At 35.3% G+C, this 26857-nt stretch overlaps 1 pseudogene; it reads left to right on the top strand.

The window, feature by feature from the left end:
- The first annotated feature begins 12039 nt into the window (after positions 1–12039).
- Positions 12040–12622, top strand: LOC18443244 (cytochrome P450 76C4 pseudogene; annotated as a pseudogene).
- The last annotated feature ends 14235 nt before the right edge of the window (positions 12623–26857 follow it).

Below are 26857 nucleotides of genomic sequence, written 5' to 3'. Positions count from 1 at the left end.
AATGGGGCCTCTTCAATGTTGCGATCGACTTAAAAACTTTATCCTCTTGAAAATTTTAGTGTCATAATACTGAATAAGGACCGTCCAATTTAGGATGGCAATATCTAAGTGTTGAAGAACTCAAAATCTAATTTTTTTTAATAAAAATAATCAACAAGTGATTATTAAGTAGATTCTGTAATTTCAGATAAAAAAAATCCTAAATAGCTCATTTGCCTAACGGAGTTAATGTACAAAATGCTCTGGCAGATGCATATGCTATGTCATATGCTATGTACCCTCATGAGGACTTTACATCCCCACATAATCACCATAACCATCCAATTAGGGTGCAACAAGCTCATGGTTGTTAAAAGTAAAATTGTTTCATACGGGATGGACTGCATTTCTACATATGCGGTCTAGAAAGTGTAAAGCATCCATCTTAAAAATTGATGCAAGTAGGTGTTTCATCTAAAAACAATAGAAACTAATGGTTCAAAGGTTTTCTTACTAAAATTGTTATCTCTATTTTTAAAAATTTATTTATTTATTCATATTCATAGTCTCCATGTTATATATTACTTGTCCTTAAAAATTAAGTCCTAAAATCAATCGCAAAAATAGATTTATTAAGAGGCCCGCACGCCTACATATGTGAGCTTGGCCGTATAGAAACCAAATCCTTGTTAAAATGCCCACGAGTTTCACAATGCACTATTTTTGTTACATAAATTATAGGTGAGGGAATGTAAGTTGCTTCAATCTTATTGTCTCAAGTTAGCATCTAAGTGTTTAATCATAATCGGATGGCTTAGACAATGTCACAACTATTCTCATTCATTAGAAGTCAAATTGGATGGTTTGGTGTGAGTCACAAAGTCCGAGAAATTTTTATTGGAACTTTGTATCAAATCAATGGCACTCTTGTACCGACTCATTTTAAAATCTTAGGGACAATTATGATTGTGATCTTTTTGTACAAAAAATAAATGATTTACCTTAAAACAATATTTTTTATTAATCCTTTGGTGGTGAAATTGGCATGTCCCACCTCTAACAAGGGTGAAATTAAAAGAAAAAAAAAACCCAAACACCATGTAAGATATTTTGGTCGTTTTGTTTTATAAGAAATATTTTTTTGATGAGTGTGCCTTTGCAAAGATTGATTACGTCTTAAAATTTAAATCAAGATCATTTTGCGGAAACAAAATTGAAAAAAAAAAAGAACCTATTAAACATGACATTGTTATTGAAATTATCCGAGCTGCTAAACCAAGAATAGGAGTCCCATGTTTTATGCGAGATAATAGACATTAAAGCCAAACTTTACGTTGAGTCGGGATTGTCGGTGGCGTGGACGCTTTCTTCTTGATTAGACATGCGGATTGCCGAAATTGACAGTCAAGACTTCCTGCCACACAAATAACACAAAGGAAAATGTTTCATGCGGATTACCGAAACACAAATAAAACAAAGGAAAATGTTTATATAAGGTTGCAACCTTAAAATATGGAAATAAAGTGAAAATGTTGTTTTAATTTTAAAAAACCTTCTAATTGATCATCGAGATGTATGAGTATAAAAAAATAAAACTGAGTCTTAAGAATAATACATCTTACAACACATTATCTAGACTATTCATTTTCAAGATTTTCATATGTTTTAATGTTTTCTAATTAGGTGTGAAAATAAATTTCAAGATAATCTTAAGATTTTTTTTTACAACAAAATTACCTGTTAGGATAAAATTTGGAGGTGCGCCATAATTGCATTAAGGTTAGTACCACACCCATAAAACAAACAAGAGTAATTTCATCTATGTTTCTCCACCATATACATTTGGGTGCCGTTTATAGAGAGCCGAGGCTCTAAACAATCAAAGTAAACCGCATCTTCAAATAGTGTCGAGAATTGTAGTTTCAATACTGAAAATTTTTGTGATTGCCTTAAAATATATTTTCATCTTTAATTATAAAATTTACAGCTTAAAAAATAGTGTTGATTGATCAGATCAATCAAAACTTGAAAATCTTGAAAAGTCACTGTCAAAAAATGCATTACAAGATACATTATTTCCAAAACTTGAAATCTATTTTTTTTTCATGTCCATGCATCTTGATGTCTAGATGATCAATTTGAGAATATTTGGGCATCAAAACAACCTCTTGTAGTGAAATTTTTGAGATGGGCTCTAATTTGATTGTTTTGAGCCTCGGCTCTATAAACGTTTTCCTATATATTTTCCTAGATCTCTCATCTCCTATACGTTTTTTGAAAAATAAAATGACCAAACCACCTATGAAACTTTTAAAGGTATTTTGGTATTTTTATTTTATTGGGACTTTTTTTTTATAGTTTTTCATATGCGAGTTTAAGAGAGGAGTGAATGCCCCAAATTTAGTGTCCAAATGTATGGTAGAAAAAATTTAAAAATAAAACAGTGTATAAGCATGATATTGTGATTGGGACAATCTCAACCATCCATTCTGATTAAAAAAAATCAATGATCCAATAATAATCTCAAGGATCGTGTGCAACAATTTAAGAAAATAAATTAGAGATGAAAAACATAATCATGAGAGAAAATTAGAGAGTCAAACTATAATACCAATTTAACGTGGCTCACCCCGTAGGGCTACGTCCACGGGCAAGCCGACAAGTATTCTACTATTTAAAGAGAAATTTACAAGGGGATACAGTGTTATTTTAAAAGGAGAAAATTGATGAAAAAAACATTACCAAAAATACCTTCCTTATGATTATCCAAAAGAACACAATTTACCCTGCTTTACTTCAGATAACCTAAGAACATGAGCAACACACGCTCATACCATTTCTCCCTAAAATAGGACAAGAAATTTCTTCTTTACCTTCTTCCCTTTCTCAACACAACCTAAGAAGCCCTAGCCCCTTTTTTAGAGAGAAAGGAGTTCAAGAACAAGAAGAATGGTGTCTTAAGAAACCCCTTTGTTTTTGAAGCTTTTATACAAGCCACCTAATTACAGTGACCAAAAAGGCCCCAAAACAAATGATAAAAGATAAAAGCATCTATCATGTGATTTTTCTATCACCATTCAACAAGCTCCACATTGATAGCAATCACCTACTTGCATTGCCGATAATTCCCTTTTTACTTCGTCGTGAAACCTAGAGAAGTTAGGCTCCATTCCAACTTCTCTATTGGAATTGTCTTCATGAGCATATCCACCACATTTTCCTTGGTTCCAACTTTCACCAAACGAACCAAATCATCTTCAACAACTTGTCGAACATAATGATAACGAACTAGTATGTGCTTCGTCCTCCTGTGATAAACGCAATTCTTAGCTAAATTAATGGCACTTATATTATCACAAAGTATTTCCATGGGCTTAGAATTGATACCCAATTCTCCCATAAGGCCTTGAAGTCAAACTGCTTCTTTGCATGTTCCAATTGCCACCATGTATTCCGCCTCGGTGGTGGACAACGCAACCGTTAATTGAAGTTTAAACATCCAACTTATCGGCCTATTTTCAAACTTGAAAACATAGCCGATAGTTGATCTTCCTCTATCAAGATCACCAGTATAATTTGCATCAACATAGCCTTGAATCTGCCTTGAGCCTTTACTAAACATCATGGCATAATCACTCGTGCCTCTCAAATAACGAAGCACCCATTTTGCACCTTCCCAATGAGCTTTTCCAAGAATTGTCATAAAGCGACTCAAGACACCAACCGAATATGCTATGTCTAGTCTAGTACACACCATGGCAAACATTAGGCTTCCCACAACACTTGCATATGGCACCTTAGCCATATTATCTTTTTTATCCACGGTCTTCGGACTATGCTTAGAAGACAACTTAAAATGAGAAGCTAATGGAGTTTTCACTGGCTTTGTCTTGCTCATGTCAAATTTTTCAAGCATCTTTTCCATAAAACTCTTTTGTAAAAGTGACAAAGTCCCACTCTATCGATCTCTTTGGATTTCAATTCCAAGTATTTGTTTTGCAGACCCGAGATCTTTCATTTCAAAACTCTTGCTCAAAGATGCCTTGAGCTCATAAATCCTAATCTTATCCTTGCATGCGAAAAGCATATCATCAATATACAAGACTCAGATTAAATAAGAACCATCATAAAAAAACTTCATATAACACAATGGTCATAATCACTCCTATGGTATCCAACACCAATTATGAGCATGTCAAAAGTCTTATACCATTGTCTTGGTGCTTGCTTGATTCCATATATAGATTTCTTCAACTTGCACACTATATATAGATTTCTTCAACTTGCACACTAATATTTATTTTCCCTTTTTAAGAAATCCTTTCGATTGTTGCATGTACACTTCTTCTTCAAGTTCACCATGTAAAAATGTCATTTTTACATTCATTTGTTCAAGTTCAAAATCATGCAATGTAACAAACCCAAGCACCAACCTTATAGAGTCTAACTTGACAACCGAAGCAAATATTTCAAAAAAAGTCAACACATTCTTTTTGTGCAAACCGCTTTGCAACTAGCCTTGCCCTATAACTTTCCAAACTTTCATCAATCCCTTGAACACCCACTTGCAACCAACCGCTTTTCTACCATTTGGCAACTCTACCAAATCTCAAGTCTTGTTCTTACGAAGTTCCAACATTTCATCTTCCATGGCCTTCTTCCAAAATATGGAATCATCCCCTTCCATAGCTTCTTGGTAAGTTCTCAGTTCTTCATTCATAACAACCAAAGCATATAGTACTTCAGAATCCACAGTCCCTAAACCGCTCGAGTGGACGAATTATCCTTGTAAACCTTCTTGTCATGGATGGTGCAACTTCTTCATGGGAATCACTTGGTTCACCAACTTGCTCTTCTTCATCAATAACTTTTTCATTGATACTTGTGGGTGCTTCTTTCGGCATATAGCATTCACTAGATGATGGGACATAACGTTGAAAATCAAGTTCTTAAGTGTCATTATGAGATTCTTTCCTTTTTTTAATCTCATTTTCTATATCTCTTGTCAACACGGATGACTCATCAAAATGCACATCTCGGCTTGTAATTATCTTTCAAACACTTGGATCCCATATTTGGTATCCTTTCACATCTTTTCTATATCCAACAAAACTGCATTTCTTTGATTTTGGTTCAAGCCTATTTCTTTGGCAACTAAGAATTAAAACATAAGCATCACAACCAAAATCTTTAAATCAAAATAATTACAAGGAGTTTCGAACCATACCTCTTGGGGTGTTTTCTCCCCCAAGGCCATCGAAGGTGATCAAATGATTAGATAACAAGCCTTCATCACAGCTTCGACCCATAGCTCTTGTTTTAATCCGACATTGTTCAACATGCTTCTTACTCACTTCATTAATGTGCGATTCATCCTTTCCATAACACCATTTTGTTGGGGAGTGTAAACCATGGTGAAATGTCTCTTGATTCCTTCATCTTTACAAAATTTTGTAAACTCATCGAAATTATACTCCTTCCCATTGTCGATGCGAAGTGTTTTGATGTGGTGCCCCGTACTCTTCTCAACTTCAGCCTTAAAATGCTTAAAAGCCAAAAATGCATCACTCTTTGATTTAAGAGTAAATATACATACCTTCCTTGAGAAGTCATCTATAAAATAAATAAAATATAATGCACCACCATATGACATTATGGGTGAGGGCCCCCATAAATCCGAGTGAACATAATCAAGTATTTCCTTACTTGAATGACTTCCGGCTTTGAAACTTCGTCTATGTTGTTTGTCATGGACACAATGCTCATAAAATTCGGATTCCCCAAATTTTATGGTGGAAATTAGCTTCCTCTTCATCAAAATCTCCATACCCTTTTCACTCAAGTGGCCCAACCTCTTATGCCATAAGCGTAGTGGAAGATCAGTACTCTCCACTACCAAATTTGTCGCATCATCAACAATGGAGCTTCCCAATAGCTTAAACAAGTTCCCAACTCTAACACCCTTAATCACAACAAGAGCACCCTTAGATACTTTAAGAACTCCCCTTTGTCTGGTGAATTTATAGCCATGGGAATCCACTAAAGAAAGAGAAATTAAATTTTTCTTCAAGTCTGGTACATGTCGAACATGCTCAAGTGTACAGATACTTCCATCATACATCCTTAATTTCACTGTGTCAATCCCAACCATTCTACTACTTGAATTGTTTCTCATCAACACGGAACCACCATCACATGGTTCATATGAACTAAACCATGACTTGTGTGGACACATATGATGTGTAGCACCACTACCCAAAATCCAATTTTGATGGAATTCAGGATTGCTACCCACTGGATAAACCTCTTCTTTAATAAAATCGGATGTAGATTCCTCCACTTGATTCAGCTTATTTTTTGATTCATTGGTTTCTCTTGCTTTTTCGAACTTTTGTCCTTTACTTTTTGTACAATTTTTCTTCATATGTCCTGCTTCACCACATCTCCAACAAACAAACTTGTTTTCTCGACCTTTAGACTTAAATCGACCTTTCGACTTAGATCTAGAAAAATTTCGAGAGGAATTACCTCTCTCACTTGAACGACCCCTTGAAAAGTGCACTTCCAATTTTGGTTCTCCAATAGATGCCTTTTTTCAAAGTTTACGGGCAAGCAAAGTACTAGTCATCATACTTAAGTCAAGTGAATCTTCTTTAGTGCAACTTAATGTTGTCACTAAATTATCATAAGATTCCAATAAAGTACATAACAAACTTACCGCATTGTCCTCATCTTTCAATTTTTCACCAACACTATAAAGTTCACAAATAATATTATTGAAAGTGTTCAAATGATCGAAAACTTTTGTCCCCTCTTTCATCCTTAAACTAAACAATTTTCTCTTTAATATAATACAATTCGTAAGAGATTTGTTTTAATAAACACTTTTTTTCACAAGCCCTTTGTTGTCTTCTCTCCCACTATATTGAATAAAACCTTTATTTGCTAAGCACAATCGAACTGTAGCCATAGCCTTAATGTCCACTTCCTCCCAATCCTCATTACTCATAGACTTCGGTTTCTTTTTCTTTCCGAGTAATGTTTTGTATAGCCCTTGTTGGACCAAAATAACATGAACTTGAATTTTTAATATCTCAAAATTATTTTGTCTATCAAATTTCTCCACCTCAAACCGATTACTCGTCATTTTTCAAAATATATTGCACAAAACGTAATGTTCTGATACCACTTGTTGAAGACCCCAATATTTGAAACCCCAATTTAACCGATCACTGAATATCGCACACTCAATGCCAAGTATGTAAAATCGATGATCCAATAATGAGCTCAATGATCGTGGGCAACAATTTAAGAAAATAAATTAAAGATGGGAAATAGTCCTAAGAGAAAATTAGAGAGACAAACAACAACACCAATTTAACGTGGTTCACCCCATAGGGCTACTCCACGGGCAAGCCGGCACATATTCCACTTTCAAAAGATAAATTTACAAAGGGATACAATGTTACCTTAAAAGGAGAAAATTGATAAAAAAAACATCACCAAAAATAACTTCCTTGTGATCATCCAAAAGAACACAATTTACCCCACTTTACTTTGGATAACTCAAGAACATGAGCAACACACGCTCATACCATTTCTCCCAAAAATAGAACAAGAAAAGTATTCTTCACCTCCTTTCCTTTCTCAACACAATCCAAGAAGCCCAAGCCCCTTTTCTAGAGAGAGAGAGGAGTTCAAGACCAAGAAGAATCATATGTCTCAAAAACCCCGTTGTTTTTTTGGCTTTTATACAAGCTACCTAATTACAGTGATAAAAAAGCCTCCAAACAAATGATAAAAGACAAAAGCATCTATCAAGTGGATTTTATATCACCATTCAACAAGTTACACCATATTCTTTATGTGAAGATCAGCGAACAACTAGAGTCCAGAGAGAGAGGTGGAGTGGCCAGGGGTGCCTTCATCGACGTTATTCTTGACTCTAACCAGGAGAATGGGATGGAGTTTAGGCATAGTGAGATCTTAGCTTTGCTCACTGTAAGACACTACCCTTGTCACTGAAAATGAAAAGCAAGCCACACAAGAGGCAATATGGTTTGTGGTATATGTTAGCTTTAGTGTTTCAAAACTACTTTTTTTTTTTTTTTGTAGGTCTATTTTTCATAGTGTGGACCTTTGGTCCACCAGCAAACGTTTTTAGGGAAAATTAGAAAAAAAACCCTTCGACCCAACTTTCTTTACAACTTACCCCCAACAAATTTTTTATCACAACATTTACCCCAAAGTAAGCTTTTCTAGCAAATACCCCTTAATAAAAAATTTATAGTTTTTAGGACCAAAATGCCTTGTCTCTATTCTTAACACCGACTATTTAACTTTTCTCATTAAATACAAAAAGGAGGTCCGACAGTATAAACAAGCGGTCCAGCAATATCCTAAATTGGTCTGGCACTGACAAAGAACGGTCCGGTAATGGGCCCATGCGGTCCAGTACTACTAAAGAGCGGTTCGGCAATAGGCCCATGTGGTTCAGCAATAGGCTCATGCGGTCTAGCAATAGGTCCAAAGGGTATTTTCATCAAAAAATGTGCTTGTTTTTACTTGAGGGTATTAATTAAGAAAGTATATTTTGGGGTAAAATGTGAGAACAAATATTTAATTTGAGATAAGTTGCATAAGAAATCTATTCTTGAGAGTTATTTGTAATTTTTCCAAGTTTTTGCCTTCACGGCGGCAACTTTGCACCCGTCATTCTTGTTATTTTGATGCCTTTTTTAATGAAGTTTTAAGATAGTCGCTCTAGTATTTTATGGACTCCCACACGCCCGCCCTCGTGAACAACAGGAGAGTCTACATTCTGTCACTAAGACAGAGGGCCCTTTATGGGCTCAGGTAACAGGAACGGGCTTCTTGTTACCAGGAAGGTTGACACTCTCTTTAGCTCATTAGTACAACTCACTTGATTTTTCAAGTAACAGTTTTATTTTATAGCATGAGATATATTTGTGCACCATACCCAATCGAAGTTTAGTATATGCCCGATTGGAAGGCTATTTCTGTAATGAAAGAGAAGTTGTTTCCAATCGATGCTTTATTGTATACCGATTGAATAATAGATTTTTGTAGTGAGAGAGAGAAGCTTGTCATCCTAATCTACATTTGTATTGTACCGATTAGATGATGATTTTTGTAGTGAGAGATAAGTTTATTTATAACTGATGTTTGTAGAACCATACCAATTGGAAAGACAAATCAAGTTTTTTTGTGACTGTGGTTTTATATGGGTCTCATGAGTGTACAACTCAGGATGTTGTAAGGGTCTCACGAGTGTGCAATTCGGGGACTTAAGATTTATTTTTCAATTTGGCTGTATCCTGAAAGTGTACCATCGAGACCTATTTGCACCTCAAAATTTTACCGAGATTGATGTGTTTAACACGTCGAAAAAAGTGAGCTCCTCTCATGCCTCCAAATCCCATATTTACGGTCTCAGTTATTTTGGTATTTATATCTACCATGATGGAAAGTTAATCGTGGTGAGACCCCAATCAACCAACATTACATCCACCATCAAAGGAGATTATTAACTTTAATCCCTATTGATGGGTGTTCTATAATTGGGAACAACTAGTGGCCATTGTTCATCACGAATGGATGGAGGATGCTCCTGTGGTGTATCATACCTCATTCAAAGAAAACCAGTATGGGTATAATCTTTTCCATGTGAAGGCACTCGAGTCCCCTTCAAATATTATAAATTGTGGTCCACCGGGTCCGATCGAGGGATGGGTCAGTGATGAAGTGCCTGACCCACCGGGGATCATTTCATGTCAACTCTAGTTTGGTTCCATATGTCTCCATCGCATATCATCTATTGGTAAATGACAATTGGGTTGGGTCAATCGGGACCACACAATCGGTTAATCTGATCTGGGTTTGGTTCCAAGTTTTGGAGCTAGTGGGAGAGGGTTTAGGGTTCAGGTGGACCCGAACATATCTATACAGAAATACACATACAAATATTTATACGTACATACAATTTTTTTAATATTTTTATTAGGTGGGTTTTAATGAGAGAACTGATATATATATATAAATATGAGTAATGACACTATGAGACCCCCCCACACCCATGTGCGTAGGACCCAAAAGGATCACCATTAAATTTTAACACAGATCTCTAGAAAAGTTATCAATAAATCCATTCACCCAAGTCCCACACCCATGTGATAACTTTTCTAGAGATTTGTATCAAAATTTAATGGTGATCCTTTTGGGTCTTACGCATATGGGTGTGGGAGGGTTTCATAGTGTCATTACTCATATATATATATATATATATATATATATATATATATATATATATATATATATATATATATATATATATATATATATATCTTTTCAATACTTTTCAAAAAAGTCAAAAAAATTTGGTAGGACCTAATAGATTGGATCTAGGCCGAAAACCTAGACTCGGGTCGAGTTCGTGTCCAATTCGACTTTGAACCTACCTGAACAATTGCCACCCTTGGTTTTAGTCAAGTAGCCATGGTTTTATGGTACTCATGACTTGTTTGCTGCGAGGAGCGATTCTAGCTCGACTACTATGGAATGGGCAATGATGGAGCTCCTTCGCAACCCTGACAAGTTGGCCATGGCTAAGAATGACCAAAATACCTTTGAAAAGTTTCGAGGGTATTTTGGCCAATATATTTTTCACGAATTACTTTTTTATATATTTTTATTAGGTACGCCTCATAAGTTGTACATATGCTCTAAATTTCAGGTCATTTTGATTTGTTGAAAAAAAAAGAAAAATGAAACACTAAGAGACAATCATGACCATACAATGAACTTTGGACGGTGATGAGAGTAGGCGAAATCACTGTTCATTTTCACCTATAGGCTTAGGGAAGACTTTATATATATATATATATATATATATATATATATACATATATATATATATATATGTTTGTCTAGACTTAATAACCCTTCAAAATACAAAAGTTCAAGTTAGAAGGGGTTGTGATGGGTGTATTTATTAAAATAATGATTATTTTTTATTAAAAATTATTTAAATAGGAAACTTTCCCATTAAGAATTGGTAAATTTGAAATTTTCACAAAAATACAATAGCATTTTGAAAGTTAGTGTATTGAAACTTTATTTGTAGAGTGTCCTTGTCTTTTAATTAAAATTTCAACTTTACCCTTTATAGAGATGACAAAAATACCTTCTGTCTTGTAATAATATTTATAAAATTGCCCCACAAAAGCAATTTTTTTAAAAAAATAGACTACAAAATTAATAAATCCACCCTTCACAATTCTCTCTAGAACCTTTGTAATTTAAAGGTTTGTGAAGTTTAGATTGTCCCTATATATATATAGGAAAATGTTACTGTAAACCGGTAGGCTTATAGGTAAAAATACACTCAACAGCCCATATTGAATCTGGGCCAATCTGACGATCACGATCTCATTTTGTATTTGAATTTTAATTTTTTTTTTACAAATCTAAATAACTTGAAATTTTAAGCATATGTTCTTCTCATTAAGGTGCACATAATAAAAATATCAAAAAAATAATTCGTGAAAACAAAATTGACCAAAATACCCCCAAAATTTTTCAGGGGTATTTTATAAATTTATTTCATGTAAATTATTTTTTTGATATTTTATTAGATTTTTCTATTTTTGAAGAACACACGCCTAAAATTTCAAGTTATTTGGATTTGTAGAAAAGAAATTAAAATTTAAACACAAAATGAAGTTGTAACTGTTGGATCGGCCCAAATTTAATCTGGGCTGTTGGGCATATTTTTACCTGTAAGCCCACCGGCTTACAAGATCATTTTCCATATATATATATATATATATATATATATATATATATATATATATATATATATATATATATATTTTTTTTTTTTGCAATTTTTTTTTGCTAGGTTCTAGACCAAGTCCAAGTTTTGGATGGGATGAGTCAGATCTAGGTCCAAAACCTGAACCCGAGTTGGGCCTGGCTCAAGTCCAGGTTGATCGAGACCCGACGTGACCACTTGCCGCCCCTAACTTTACTTAGGTAGCCATGTTTTATGGTACACAAGACTTGTTTGTAGTGGGGAGCGAGAATAGCTCAACTACTGTGGAGGGGGCAATGGCGGAGCTACTTCACAACCCTGAAACGATGGCCATGGCTAAGATGGAGCTTTCAAGGACCCTTGGTGGTCCTGAGCACACCGTGGAAGAGTCAGACTCGACTCCCTCACGCACCACTTCTCGTCCCCCATAGGGCCGATGCGACTGTAAATGTCGCGGGATACATCATTCCAAAACATAGACGAGTATTAATCAACTATTGGGCCATTGGAAGAGACCCTAAAGTGTGGGACCATCCGACAGCCTTCTAGCCGAAGAGATTCCTGGGTTGTAATGTGGATTACAAGGGGAAGGATTTCTAGGTATACCATTTGGGGCAGGGCAGAGGATATGCCCTGGGCTTCCTCTTGGGGTTCGCATGGTGCACTTGATGCTTGCGTCATTATTGCATTATTTTGATTGGGAGCTTCCTGATGGATTGAAAGCAGTGGAGATGGATACCAGGGAATAAGTTTGGAGTCACCCTGCAAAAATTGGTTCCCCTTCGAGCCATCCCTGTTCAAAGCTCGTGATTTGCAAGGTTTAAGGCGGACTCTCCACCGTACTGCTTGGATAGTTTTATATTATCCTTTCTTCTTGTTTTTCTTTTTTTTCTTTTTAAATTTTTGAGATTATGGATGAAAGTTTAATAACGCCTAAGATTCATGAAAACTAAATAAAAGGCTTACTTCAAATCTAGAAAGTATTTTTGGCAACCGAAATTTTCAAGATGGCTTTAAAATAACTTTTCAGCATCGATGATAAAATTTGAAAATAAAAAAAGTATAGATCTTGTAGATCTTTGAATACTTATTTTTTGGACGAAATGGACGGTCTAGATAATTTACTATAATATACACATTTTTAGAGTTTGACATCCTAATTGTTTTTACAACTATAATGTTAAAAGTCGAGATGTCCCTGTAAAGGTTTTCCAATTTTTGAATTATTATTTTCGATGGGTTATTAGGTAAGGTTTTACTTATTTGATAGGGCTATGACCCTATCAAAATTTTTTTTTTTTTTTTTTTGGTAAAGAAGGTCATAATCATTTGTTATCCCTTAGATATAAAATTCGATAGATGAAGTACATTTAAAATTTTTCATTTTGAACTTTGTGCTCTAAATTGGCACGACCTTAGGCACTCAGTTTCAAATCTAATAATTAATATTGGTTGCGATCTCTGTTTTTGTTGGATAAATAAAAATGGTAAAATGAGCGGCGATTTGAGGCCCTAACCTTTGATAAGAATGGAGTGAGACCACACTATGGGGCTGACTAACACTGGCTCGGCAATCCTACCACAAAAACCCAAGCCATTCTCATGATAGTTGTGATCTCTTGCATATAAAATAACTGGTCTCAGTATATACATATTTCCTATTTGTTTGTGGGCGTTTTATGGAAGTAGGTGCACATGCTTTGGGTGTTGAGCACGACATGATGTGTGTACACGCAAAATTTAAGGTAGAAAGAGAATTTTTCATATAAAAAACCATTGATCTCGATGGGCAGCCACACATTCTCTTTCTCTCTCTATAATTACTCTCTAGGCTAAAGGCTAAATGGCCACTTTCTTATTTTCTCTCTCTAACTCTCTCTCCAAACACCCCTTCCATTCTCGTTTATTTTCTAGCTCTCACGTTGCCCACATATACCTCACGTTACTCTCAGACCAAAAAGACTTCTAAACCTCACGTCACCCACCCTTGGACTAAGTAAAACCCTAAGCTTATGTTAATCTAAGGGGACTTATCTTGATCCCAACTTAATCTTATACTAATTATCCAACCAAGGTTTGAAAAATAGATCGGGGACCTAGATTGCCCCTCTAAATTTTCGATCCAATTCAGTGGATCGGCGATCCGATCGACCAAATCATAAATTAAACAAATTTGAAAAAAAAAATTAGTAGGGCCGATTTTGGCCGGTTTAAAAAAAATTTAAAAAGGTGGAGCCAGTCATACTAGCCAGGCCTATTCATAGGAGAACCATCTAATTCTTGATATATTACAGGATCTAGATAGATTCTACCGATTCTTAATCCAGATCGGCCTGTTCCAATCCAATTCACCGATTTTTTGGACACTATATCCAACCAATAAAAGTAAATAAAGTTTTAAAAAGTGTTGATCCAAATAAAAATCATCCGATCTGAATCGAAAATTGATATGAATAACAGGGGATAAATTTTCCATGCACACTACACATTTTATTATTATTTTTAACCACCCCCAACCGAAAAAAAATGCGTAACATTTCCTTACGTGTGTTACGAACGAACAAACTTTTCTGCCGCATCTTCTCTTTAGTCACGTGCGTTACGCACAAACAACTGTTCTTTGACCTTCTTCTCTTTTTGTTACTCACGTGTCTTACGCACGAAGAACTTATCTTTCGTCTCCTCGTTTTATTAACGAGGTTACATACATATGAATGACCCTTGAAACGTTGAGATATGAAAACCTAGTCTCAACAAACGCAAACTACACCATAAATCGCCTAATTTGGTAGTACCTTTTGTTACCTTTCTCTTTATGGGATAACCCTTACATGATCTTCATGTTGGACTCTTTTTACTTTTTTTATTTTTATTTTATTGGCTTTCAGTTTTTTTCTTTTGGGTGGGGTTTATTACCTAGAGCTATCGCTATTAAATTCAAAATGTCATTGCGTTATTTATTTGGATTGATTCAGATGGCACGATGAATAATTTTGGTGTTGAATCGAATTTTTATTGGCACATATTTGTTTATCCATTTGGATAAGTGCGATCGAGAAGATAAATTGTTATCTGTGAAATTAATATAATGGACAACATATCATCAGACAGATGAGTTTTCAGTATATATGGATTTTTGTTAAAATAATAAAAAAACCATAATGCAATATCAAGATTTTTTTTAGAAACTGAAAAATAATATTTTTAAAGATTTTCAGTTATATTTTGAGATTTTTGAAGGCCTGAACTGGACCGCCAATCTGCTGGTCTGACCCAATTTTTTGGATGGACAATCCAGGTAACCAATTTGTTTTTTAAAATACCTAAACTTCATAATCTTAGCGATGCTTGTTTTTAACACCCCCATTCATTACTAAGTTGTTCCAACCATAGTTACCGGGAGCGCCACCCTAGAGCGGCTTTCCCGCTCCGGGATCTCACTCAGAACCCATTCCCATCGTTTTGAGATCTCGCTCCAATTTTTAGGATTCCCTATCCTATTCGCCACGGAGCTCGCTCCCAATACTTCAAAGATCTCACTCCCTATACTTCAAGGATCTCACTCCCAATACTTCACGGATTTCGCTCCCTCTACTTCATGGATCTTGCTCGCATTGTCTCACGGAACACACCATCAAATTTTATCATGCCATGTAATTTTGGTGTAAAAAATTCTTAGGATTATCTGAAAATCTATTTTCATATCTAATTAAATACTTTTAAACTGAAAAATGGTTAAAATCTTGTAGATCTATAAACATATGAAAATTTTTAAAATGGAAGTTGATAATATATTGTAAGATGCACAATTTCTGGCACTCAAATGTTTTTATTTTTTTCCCAAATTTGGATTTATATATATATATATATATATATATATATATATATATATATATATATATATATATATATATATATATATATATATATATATTTAAAATTACCTTTATTTCTGTGACAATAATTTTTTTGAAATTTTGAATAACTTTATTTTACCATTTTATAACTTTCTAAAAGAAACTTCTTAAATAAAAATAGCATTTAAATATAAAAATTAATACTTTTAGTAAAATTTTCATATAGTTATTTCTACCTAAAAATAAAGATGATGCATTTCCCGAATTTAAGCCTAACAGTAACCATATATGCTTAGGTTGCATCCAAATGGTGCCCAAATCTTAGAGAATATATTTCCATGTATACAAAGGCCAACATAAAGCTCATTTTCGTATCATGTATGCGAATTTGAATAATACTAACATTAATCGTTCATAGCATTAGAAGACTTTATTTCATACTAGATTAATGAGATTCAATTAATCCATGGACATCTAGGATTGGTTGTGCATAGATCTAGCCACATGGGCCATTGATAGATAGAACAATGGTTTCTAAATTTAACCAAGTTGAGATCGCATTTGTATGAGAACGGACTGTTGTGCTTAGTTGGTGCATGAATCCATATGTAATGGAATTTGATTCTTCATACAAGTGGAGTTCTGCGATGGGAGCGCGGACCACCATTGTGTGGAACGCAATCTTACAATGAATGGAGCTCGATCCTAGCCAAATAGGATCGTGGTATTGTTTAGATGGGGGCGAGACTAAACATTAAATGGGATCTCGTTCTTGTTGTTGACGGGAGCGCGATCCCATGTTACATGTAACGTGTTCCTGTCAAATAGGGATCTCGATCCCAATGTATCAAGATCTTGCTCCCTATTCAAATGGGATCTCGCTTCCTAATCAAACAGGATCTCGTTCCGTAGATACATAGAACGCATTTCCGTTAAATAGGGATCTCGATCCCAATGTATCGGGATCTAGCTCCCTGTTCAAACGGGATCTCGATTTGTAACTTCTACCCTCACCGGAACTCACTCCCCGAGCTCCAAAACTTTGGGCAGTCATTGATCCGACACTTCCGCTCCCGGAACCAAAGCCGCTCCCTGTAACTTAGGTTCCAACATCTTTCACACCTAAGGCTTGCTCGATTTTTATTGTCTTCTTGTAACAATCCTAAAATTTCAAAAAAAAAAAAAAAAAAAAAGGAGAAAATATAAATAGGTGATGTTCTGTTTGAGTATGATGGTCCTTGGGGACCATCACTGTTTTCTAAAACTTTTACTTCGTTTAACTTTTGCTTGCCTGTTTTGCTTGCCTGCTTTTGCCTCCTGATGCTTGCAGCTGGCAACGTCCTTTAGCGGACGTGGTTTTCGTACTATAAAAGTCTGCTTTTAACGCGACACCTCAGGTATGAGGTAGAGCGTAAGAAAATAATATAATAATACATTATAAGAATTTAAATAGGAGATGTGAACACTCCCACCCTAAAACAAAATTTTGAGATCTCTCTCTGGTCGAAACACAGTGAACTTCTCTCTCGAACCGAAATTTCTATCGGAAGCTCCCTCTCAAATAATTGTGAGTAAGTGACATCGTCTTTCTGAAAAATAGTCTATTTTTAATAAATAGTGATATTTCCGTCTAGGATCTTTATTTTATCTGTTTTATGTGTAAGTGACCTCATTGTCTCGAAAAATAATCCATTCTTTTTAAAAATGAAATGAAATAATTATTTTTGCTTATTATCATGAATTTTAGGCGCAATAAATTTTATGCGCACGTGACCTCATTATCATGAAAAATAATCTTTTTAATAAAAATTGTGATATTTTATCTATGTTATAAATTTTGAATGCTGTAAATTAGAAAAATAAATTTATTTATTTTTCTTGTTTATTGTTAGAAATAAATGTGATATTTCTGCTTTTAGTAAAATTGTGATATTTCTTTCTACTGTTTTGAATATTTAGACATTGTAAAATTCGTGTGCAAATAACTGCCGTATTATTTTAAAAAATTGACATTTTTGCAATTAATTATAGTATTGTTGTGAAATGTTTATTTGCAAATTAACATCCCATAAATTGTGATAATTCTGTATTCTTGAATTTTTATAAGAGTTTTTCTATACATATTAAATTGGCAATTATGCTAGAATGCCTTTACAAACTACTATCTTTCTAAATTTGAGCCCAAGATATTTGATTGGTTATTTTTGAAATGTTATATAGAGTGATTGTTATTAATGGTTTAAGTGAAATTCATATTAATGATTTTAGTGATATGTTGAGTACATGATATTGCTGCTTTCGAATGTTTAAAGAGATTTAGAAATAATTTAAGTATGCAAGTGGACTCATCCGGTTCGCCGGTGAGGTATAAGTGGACCTATCTGGGACGCCGGTAGGGATTAAGTGGACTCATCCGGTACGCCGGTGAGGTATAAGTGGACCTGCAGGGATTAAGTGGACCTATCTGGGACGCCGATAGGGATTAAGTGGACCCATCAGGACGCTGATGGGGTATATAGGTGACCTACTTGGGACGCCAGTAGGGTATTTTGTGAAATCCTTTGAATTATGTACTGTCGTTAAAAGTGTTATAAGCATTTCAATTACTCGGATTATACTTAATTATGCAATTATTGAAAGTGAAATTGTTGATGCATTTCTATTAATAGATCTCATTTTGGAAAATATTGATATCTTTCAATCATGATTATTTTTAGGATTATGATGATCACTTACTGAGTAGCCAAACTCATCAAACTATGGTAAACATTTTTTCAGGATAACCACGGATTCATTTTGAGTGCTAGTCAAGATCAACCTTGGAAGATACTGTTGTTGTGCTAGCTTTCTTTACTTACTATGTAAGACCTCGCCACTGTAAATTTGTCCTATCAAGAGATGTATATATGTTTTGCCTGTCACATCTCAAGAATAACAATATTGTAAATTCTTAGGGTGTGACAATTATGGTATCAGAGCAATAGGTTTAAGTTCCTTAGGAAATTTAAAAAGAATATACTTAAAAATCACATTTATTGTGTGTACAGACCGGGATAAAGTCAAGATCCAGAATAGCTGAAGCCAATATGGAAAGAATTCACAAAGCCTTGGAAAATATGGTTGCTTTAATGCAAGATCAGATGGAAAACAACAATCCACCCAAGCAGTCAGTTACAGGAAATGGTGGGAGCAATATCGAACAATTTAAGAAATTAAACCCACCTTCTTTTAAGGGTGCTGTAAACCCACTGGAAGCCGAGGGATGGATTATGCAATTGGAAAAAATATTCGAGGTTATGGAATGTCCTGATGATAGGAAGGTGGCCTTGGCAGTTTTTATGTTAGAAGGTGAAGCACAACACTGGTGGCGAATGGCAAAAGGAGTATTGGTCAAAGAAAATAAAACCTTGACTTGGGAAGTATTTCTAGAGGCATTCAATGAAAAATATTTCCCAGATTTTATTCGAGACCAAAAAGAAATGGAATTTCTAGAATTAATCCAAGGAAATAAGACAGTAGCACAGTACGAGGCCAAGTTTACTGAATTGGCCAGGTTTGCACCGCATATGATTAATAATGAGGCAAGAAAGGTGAAGAAATTTGAAAGGGGTCTCAGGCCAGCTATTAGAAGCAGAATATCAGTCTTGAAATTAAGAACTTATATTGAAATAGTGGATCGTGCCCAAATTGTCGAAAAAGATTTTGAAGATTACCAAAAGACAAAAAATCAGAACAGTCATGTTAGACCTACATCATCTAATCGACAACAGTTTGAAAGGCCAAACAAGAAGCCAAGGCCCTCGCCATTTCAAAACCCAATAGAACCATGTAGAAAATGTGGGAAAAATCATGGATCAAGCCCTTGTTATTGGAATACCGGAGCATGTTTTAAATGTGGAAAATTGGGACACCAGATTAAACAATGTCCTAGCTTACAGACACAACAGCTTCCAAAGCAGGGAGAGATAGCTCCAAAGCCTCAGATGAAGGGAAGAGTATTTGCGATTACCAAGCAAGACGCTCAGGCCTCAAAATCAGTGATCCAAGGTACTCTTACTATCTTCCAAAAAGTAGCTCATGTTTTGATTGATCCTGGATCTACTCATTCATTTGTGTCACAACACTTTACATGCCACTTAAAGGTAGAACCAGAACAATTAGAATACATTCTAGAGGTAGCCACACCGATGGGAGATTCAATTAACACCATAATGTACAAATCATGTGTAATAAAGATAGAAGAAAAGGAACTGTTGGTTGATTTAATACTCCTGGAAATTCAAGATTTTGATGTAATCTTAGGCATGGATTGGCTCTCTACATGCCATGCAAGTATTGATTGTTATAAGAAAATTGTTACCTTTAGTATTCCGAATCAACCAGTATTTTACTTCAATGGTGTCAAAGAAGACTCCCCATCATATTTAATCTCTTGTATTCGAGCTAATCGCCTCCTTTCGAAAAGGGTGTCAAGGCTTTCTTGCCTATATCAAAGAAGATAGGAAGGAAGAAATAAATTTGGATACCACTCCGGTTATCCGAGAATTTCCCAACGTTTTTCCTGAAGAATTGCCAGGATTACCGCCTGACAGGGAAATTGAATTCTCCATTGAATTATTGCCAGGGGTAGCACCAATTTCTAAGGCACCTTACAGAATGGCTCCTGCAGAACTTAAAGAACTGAAACAACAATTGGAAGAATTATTAGATAAAGGTTTTATCAGGCCCAGTGTGTCACCTTGGGGTGCTCCAGTACTGTTTTTCAAAAAGAGAGATGGGACTATGAGATTGTGTATTGATTATAGATAGTTGAACCAAGTGACAGTGAAAAATAAGTATCCATTACCTAGGATTGATGATTTATTTGATCAATTACAAGGATCACAAGTGTTTTCAAAAATTGATCTTAGATCTGGATACCATCAGCTTAAGATTAAAAGTGAAGATGTACTCAAGACAGCTTTAAGAACAAGGTATGGCCATTATGAATTTTTAGTCATGCCTTTTGGATTAACCAATGCACCAGCTGCATTTATGGATTTGATGAATCGGATCTTTAAGCCCTTTTTGGATAAATTTATTGTAGTATTCATCGATGATATTTTAATTTATTCTAAGAATCAGAAGGAACATGAGCAGCATGTAAGAATGGTATTGCAAATATTAAGAAAAAATAAATTGTATGCCAAACTTAGTAAATGTGAATTTTGGCTTGAACAAGTGACATTTTTAGGACATGTCATATCAAAAGAAGGTCTATCAGTTGATCCTTCAAAGGTTGAAGCCGTTGTTAATTAGAAACAACCAAGTAATGTGACTGAAGTTCGAAGCTTTTTGGGATTGGCAGGATATTACAGAAAATTTGTAGAAGGATTTTCTTTAATCGCAATCCCATTGACTCGATTGACACAAAAAAATGTCAAATTTGAGTGGACAAGTGAATGTGAGGAGAGTTTTCAAGAACTAAAAGTTCGATTAACTTCAGCACCTATTTTAACTATTCCTGAGGGGAGTGGGGGATTTGTGATTTATAGTGATGCTTCACATAAAGGTTTGGGCTGTGTATTAATGCAATATGGGAAAGTAGTGGCATATGCATCCAGACAGTTGAAAGAATATGAGAAAAAATATCCAATTCATGATTTGGAGCTAGCTGCAATAGTATTCGCTTTGAAAATATGGAGGCATTATCTATATGGTGAACAATTCGTAATATACACGGATCATAAGAGTTTGAAATACCTTTTCTCTCAGAAGGATTTAAATATGCGGCAGATAAGATGGATGGATTTCTTAAAAGATTATGATTGTACAATCCATTATCATTCAAGAAAAGCTAACGTTGTGGCCGACGCTCTAAGTAGAAAATCTACGGGAGTCTTAGCTCATCTAATGATCCAAGAAATGCGATTGTTAGAGGAAATAGTGGATTGGCATCCAACTCCGTCCATTAATGGTGTGGTAAGTATGATTGCCAATATTAAGGCGGAACCCCAACTAATCCAACAGATTCGATTGGCACAAAAGAAAGACCCTCAGCTTATAACAATTATAGAAGAGGTGAAGCAAGGAAAGAGAGATGAATTCTCTATATGTAGTGAGGATTTGCTAAGATTCAAAAGTCGGGTTTGTGTCCCGAATGATGAGAGTGTAAAGAAAGCTATCTTAGAAGAAGCACATCATTCTCGTTATACAATACATCTCGGAAGTATTAAAATGTATCAGGACCTGAAGAAAACCTTTTGGTGGAATAATATGAAAAAAGAGGTAGCACTATTTGTGTCTAAATGCCTAACATGCCAGCAAGTAAAAGCTGAACATCAAAGGCCCGCTGGGTTGTTGCAGCCTTTACCGGTGCCAGAATGGAAATGGGAGCACATCTCTATGGATTTTATCTCTGGCTTGCCTAGAACAAATTCAGGACATGATAGCATTTGGGTCATTGTGGACCGGTTAACCAAAGCTGCCCACTTTCTACCGATTTGAATGACGTACACTTTGGATCGACTGGCTCAGTTGTACATTAAGGAAATAGTGCGGTTGCATGGAGTTCCTGTCAGTATTGTATCGGACAGGGATACTCGGTTTACTTTTAAATTTTGGGCTAGACTACAGTCGGCCATGGGGACGAGACTCACCTTTAGTACTGCCTTTCACCCCCAAACTGATGGACAATTGCAGAGGACCATCCAAACCTTGGAAGATATGCTGAGGGCCTGTGTTATTGACCTTACAGGAAGCTGGGATGACCATTTATCCCTGATTGAGTTTGCTTATAATAATAGCTTCCAAGCCAGTATTCAGATGGCACCATATGAAGCCCTGTTTGGAAGGAAATGCAGGTCACCCATATGTTGGGACGAGGTTGGTGAAAAAAAACTTTTGGGGCCCGAAATTGTCCAGGTAACCACAGATAAAATAACATTAATTCGTGAAAGGCTCAAGACAGCTCAGTGTCGGCAAAAGAGTTATGCCGATAACCGAATGAGAGATCTTGAATTTGAAGAAGGTGATCGAGTTTTCCTAAAAATCTCACCAATAAAGGGTATTATGAGATTCAGCAAGAAAGAAAAGTTGAACCCACGTTACATCGGACCATTTGAAATCCTGGAAAGAATTGGAGGTGTCGCTTATAGACTTGCCTTACCACCCGAATTGGCAAATGTCCATAATGTCTTTCATGTATATTCACTACGAAAATATCAGCCCGACCCGTCCCATATCTTACAATATGAACCTTTACCGATCAGGAAGGACCTATCCTTCATTGAGAAGCCAATTTTGATACTGGATAGAAGGGTGCAAGTGTTGCGTAACAAGGAGATTCCTTTAGTCCGTGTACTATGGCAGTACCATTCAAGAGAAGAGTCGACTTGGGAACGAGAAGACGAAATCAGAGAAAAATACCCCTATCTTTTTCAGTAATCAGGTACACAAATTTAGATGACTAAATTTCTTTAAGGAGGGAAGAATGTAACAATCCTAAAATTTCAAAAAAAAAAAAAAAAAAAAAAAAGGAGAAAATATTCTTATAAATAGGTGATGTTCTGTTTGAGTATGATGGTCCTTGGGGACCATCACTGTTTTCAAAAACTTTTACTTCCTGTTTTGCTTGCCTGCTTTTGCCTCCTGCTGCTTGCAGCTGGCAATGTCCTTTAGCGGACGTGGTTTTCGTACGATAAAAGTCTGCTTTTAACGCGACACCTCAGGTATGAGGTAGAGCGTAAGAAATAATATTAAATAATACGTTATAAGAATTTAAATAGGGGATGTGAGCACTCCCACCCTAAAACAAAATTTTAAGATCTCTCTCTCTGGTCGAAACACAGTGAACTTCTCTCTCGAACCGAAATTTTTATCGGAAGCTCCCTCTCAAATAATTGTGGGTAAGTGACATCGTCTTTCTGAAAAATAGTCTATTTTTAATAAATAGTGATATTTCCGTCTAGGATCTTTATTTTATCAGTTTTATGTGTAAGTGACCTCATTGTCTCGAAAAATAATCCATTCTTTTTAAAAATGAAATGAAATAATTATTTCTGCTTATTATCATGAATTTTAGGCGCGATAAATTTTATGCGCACGTGACCTCATTATCATGAAAAATAATCTTTTTAATAAAAATTGTGATATTTTATCTATGTTAGAAATTTTGAATGCTGTAAATTAGAAAAATAAATTTATTTATTTTTCTTGTTTATTGTTAGAAATAAATGTGATATTTCTGCTTTTAGTAAAATTGTGATATTTCTTTCTACTGTTTTGAATATTTAGACATTGTAAAAATTCGTGTGCAAATAACTGCCGTATTATTTTAAAAAATTGACATTTTTGCAATTGATTATAGTATTGTTGTGAAATGTTTATTTGCAAATTAACATCCCATAAATTGTGATAATTCTGTATTCTTGAATTTTTATAAGAGTTTTTCTATACATATTAAATTGGCAATTATGCTAGAATGCCTTTACAAACTGCTACCTTTCTAAATTTGAGCCCAAGATATTTGATTGGTTATTTTTGAAATGTTATATAGAGTGATTGTTATTAATGGTTTAAGTGAAATTCGTATTAATGATTTTAGTGATATGTTGAGTACATGATATTGCTGCTTTCGAATGTTTAAAGAGATTTAGAAATAATTTAAGTATGCAAGTGGACTCATCCGGTTCGCCGGTGAGGTATAAGTGGACCTATCTGGGACGCCGGTAGGGATTAAGTGGACTCATCCGGTACGCAAATGATGTATAAGTGGACCTGCAGGGATTAAGTGGACCTATCTGGGACGCCGATAGGGATTAAGTGGACCCATCAGGACGCTGATGGGGTATATAGGTGACCTACTTGGGACGCCAGTAGGGTATTTTGTGAAATCCTTTGAATTATGTACTGTCGTTAAAAGTGTTATAAGCATTTCAATTACTCGGATTATACTTAATTATGCAATTATTGAAAGTGAAATTGTTGATGCATTTCTATTAATAGATCTCATTTTGGAAAATATTGATATCTTTCAATCATGATTATTTTTAGGATTATGATGATCACTTACTGAGTAGCCAAACTCATCAAACTATGGTAAACATTTTTTCAGGATAACCACGGATTCATTTTGAGTGCTAGTCAAGATCAACCTTGGAAGATACTGTTGTTGTGCTAGCTTTCTTTACTTACTATGTAAGACCTCGCCACTGTAAATTTGTCCTATCAAGAGATGTATATATGTTTTGCCTGTCACATCTCAGGAATAACAATATTGTAAATTCTTGGGGTGTGACACTTCTATTGATTCAATGCTTTAGTGAGGATATTAACCGCTTGTTCATTGGTTGGAATGTGTATCAAGTCAAATTCATTGCTTAACACTTTCTCAAGAACATAGTGATAATGTATCTTGATGTACTTCTATGTGCATGGAATACTGGATTTGATGCTAGCATGGTGGAACTAATGTTAATCATTGTGTATTTTAACACTGTAGTTCATGGCTTCTCCAAATTCCTTAAGTAATTGGGTCAATATCATACTTTTGCATGTGACCATCATGGTTGGTCTATATTATGCTTTTGTGGATGACAATGCTAGTGTAGGTTGCTTCTTCCTTGCCTACGTGTTGGGAAATTTCCAGAGCCCTGGTGCATGAATATGCAAATGTGACTCAAGAAATGATCAAACACCCCACCTTGATAGGTGATTAGTTTGGACATAGCTTTTTTTGTTATTCAGGGTGAATTAGTTCCGTAGATACTTTGTTAATTACATTCATACGCAACCAATAGATGGATAAAATACCTTTGTTTAACCGGTTACAAATGACAACAACTCAAAAAAGAAAATACGGTATAGGTTACAATACACTTATACGAAGGGCCTTCGGGGATCTTGATAGAGAACAGTGGCTATGCCATTATGTCCTCTAACTGCTCATGCTCTATGTTTTGATATGGTGTCCCCTGTTTTAGCTTGGACTATTGATTTTTTTATATACTTGTACCAAACATTCATACCGTCAGGCCTGGTGATCATGTTGTAGAGCTCGTTATGGTAATGGGATCCACGAACTTTATGGTGATCATGTGTTGACACATGTTCATTCATCAATAAGTAGTGATCCTCTTGGAGCCACGTATCAAGCAGATAAGTTTGATGTAGGACTTCATACATCACTTCTACCTTTTAAGCGTTTAGCTTATGTGTTACTAGAAGACTCCTAGTGAGCTTTCATAAGGTTAAACTTTTGATATAATTTCTTTTGGAGCATACAAATTTTATTTGTTTTTAGGCCTTATGACTTATCTCTAGAGAGATCATGGGTTTATGGAATAATATTACCAAAAGAGTTTGGATGTTGATAGCCTATCTTTGAGGATTTGAGTGAAGGAAAGAGAAGTACTCCCATATGTACTGATGGTAAGGGCACTCATGTATATCAGTGCAATGTAACGAAACAATAATGGTGGTTGAGAGGATTCATTGGAACGATCCAAATGCATAAGTAGGGAATGGGTATCTTAGTTTGATGAAGACTGCGGGCGCTTTGAAAAAGTGTGTTACCACTGGTGACTACTTTCAATTACTCTGTGGACCTATATTTATTGCTCGGTGTATTCTCTGTCACGCACCGATGCATTCGACTTAACTTTGTGTGATATGTGAAGGGAGTTTTTAGTTTTTCTTTAGATATACCGCCTGTGAAGTTAGTGTCAAAATTTCACTACCCCATTTTTTAATTCGTTATTTTTTCCTATTTTTTCTCATTTTTCCTATTTTTCCTAACCTTTAAATCCCTAACATAGCTTAGGACACGCTAACATAGCCTGGGACTATGCTATCTTAGTACACCTTAAACCACCTTTCCTATAGTCCATAATCCTTTGAACCGTGGTCCAGCCTTCTAAATCACCCTAGAAAACCTCCCAAAGAGTCCTAAAAATCTAGGAAATCATTCTCAAACGTAAAAAAGTTATCCTTAAACCCGTTCTAAGAATCGATGAGAATCAAGTCAAAATCAGCAAAAGTGAGAGAAAAATGAAAAATTTGACGGTCGGGTCCCAAACACTGCGGTGCGTGGCGTTTGGCCTAGAAACCTGAAGATCCTGCGGTCCGCATCGTCTAATATCCTGAATCCCTGAAATTTAGCTCACACAACCGAAAAATTCCACGGAATGTGGTGACTGACCAGAATAGA

Source organism: Amborella trichopoda, chromosome 2, assembly GCF_054954075.1.
Source record: "Amborella trichopoda isolate Santa Cruz 75 chromosome 2, AtrichopodaSantaCruz75HAP2 v2.0, whole genome shotgun sequence".
Classification (NCBI taxonomy): Eukaryota; Viridiplantae; Streptophyta; class Magnoliopsida; order Amborellales; family Amborellaceae; genus Amborella; species Amborella trichopoda.
This window is presented reverse-complemented; position numbering and strand designations above follow the sequence as displayed.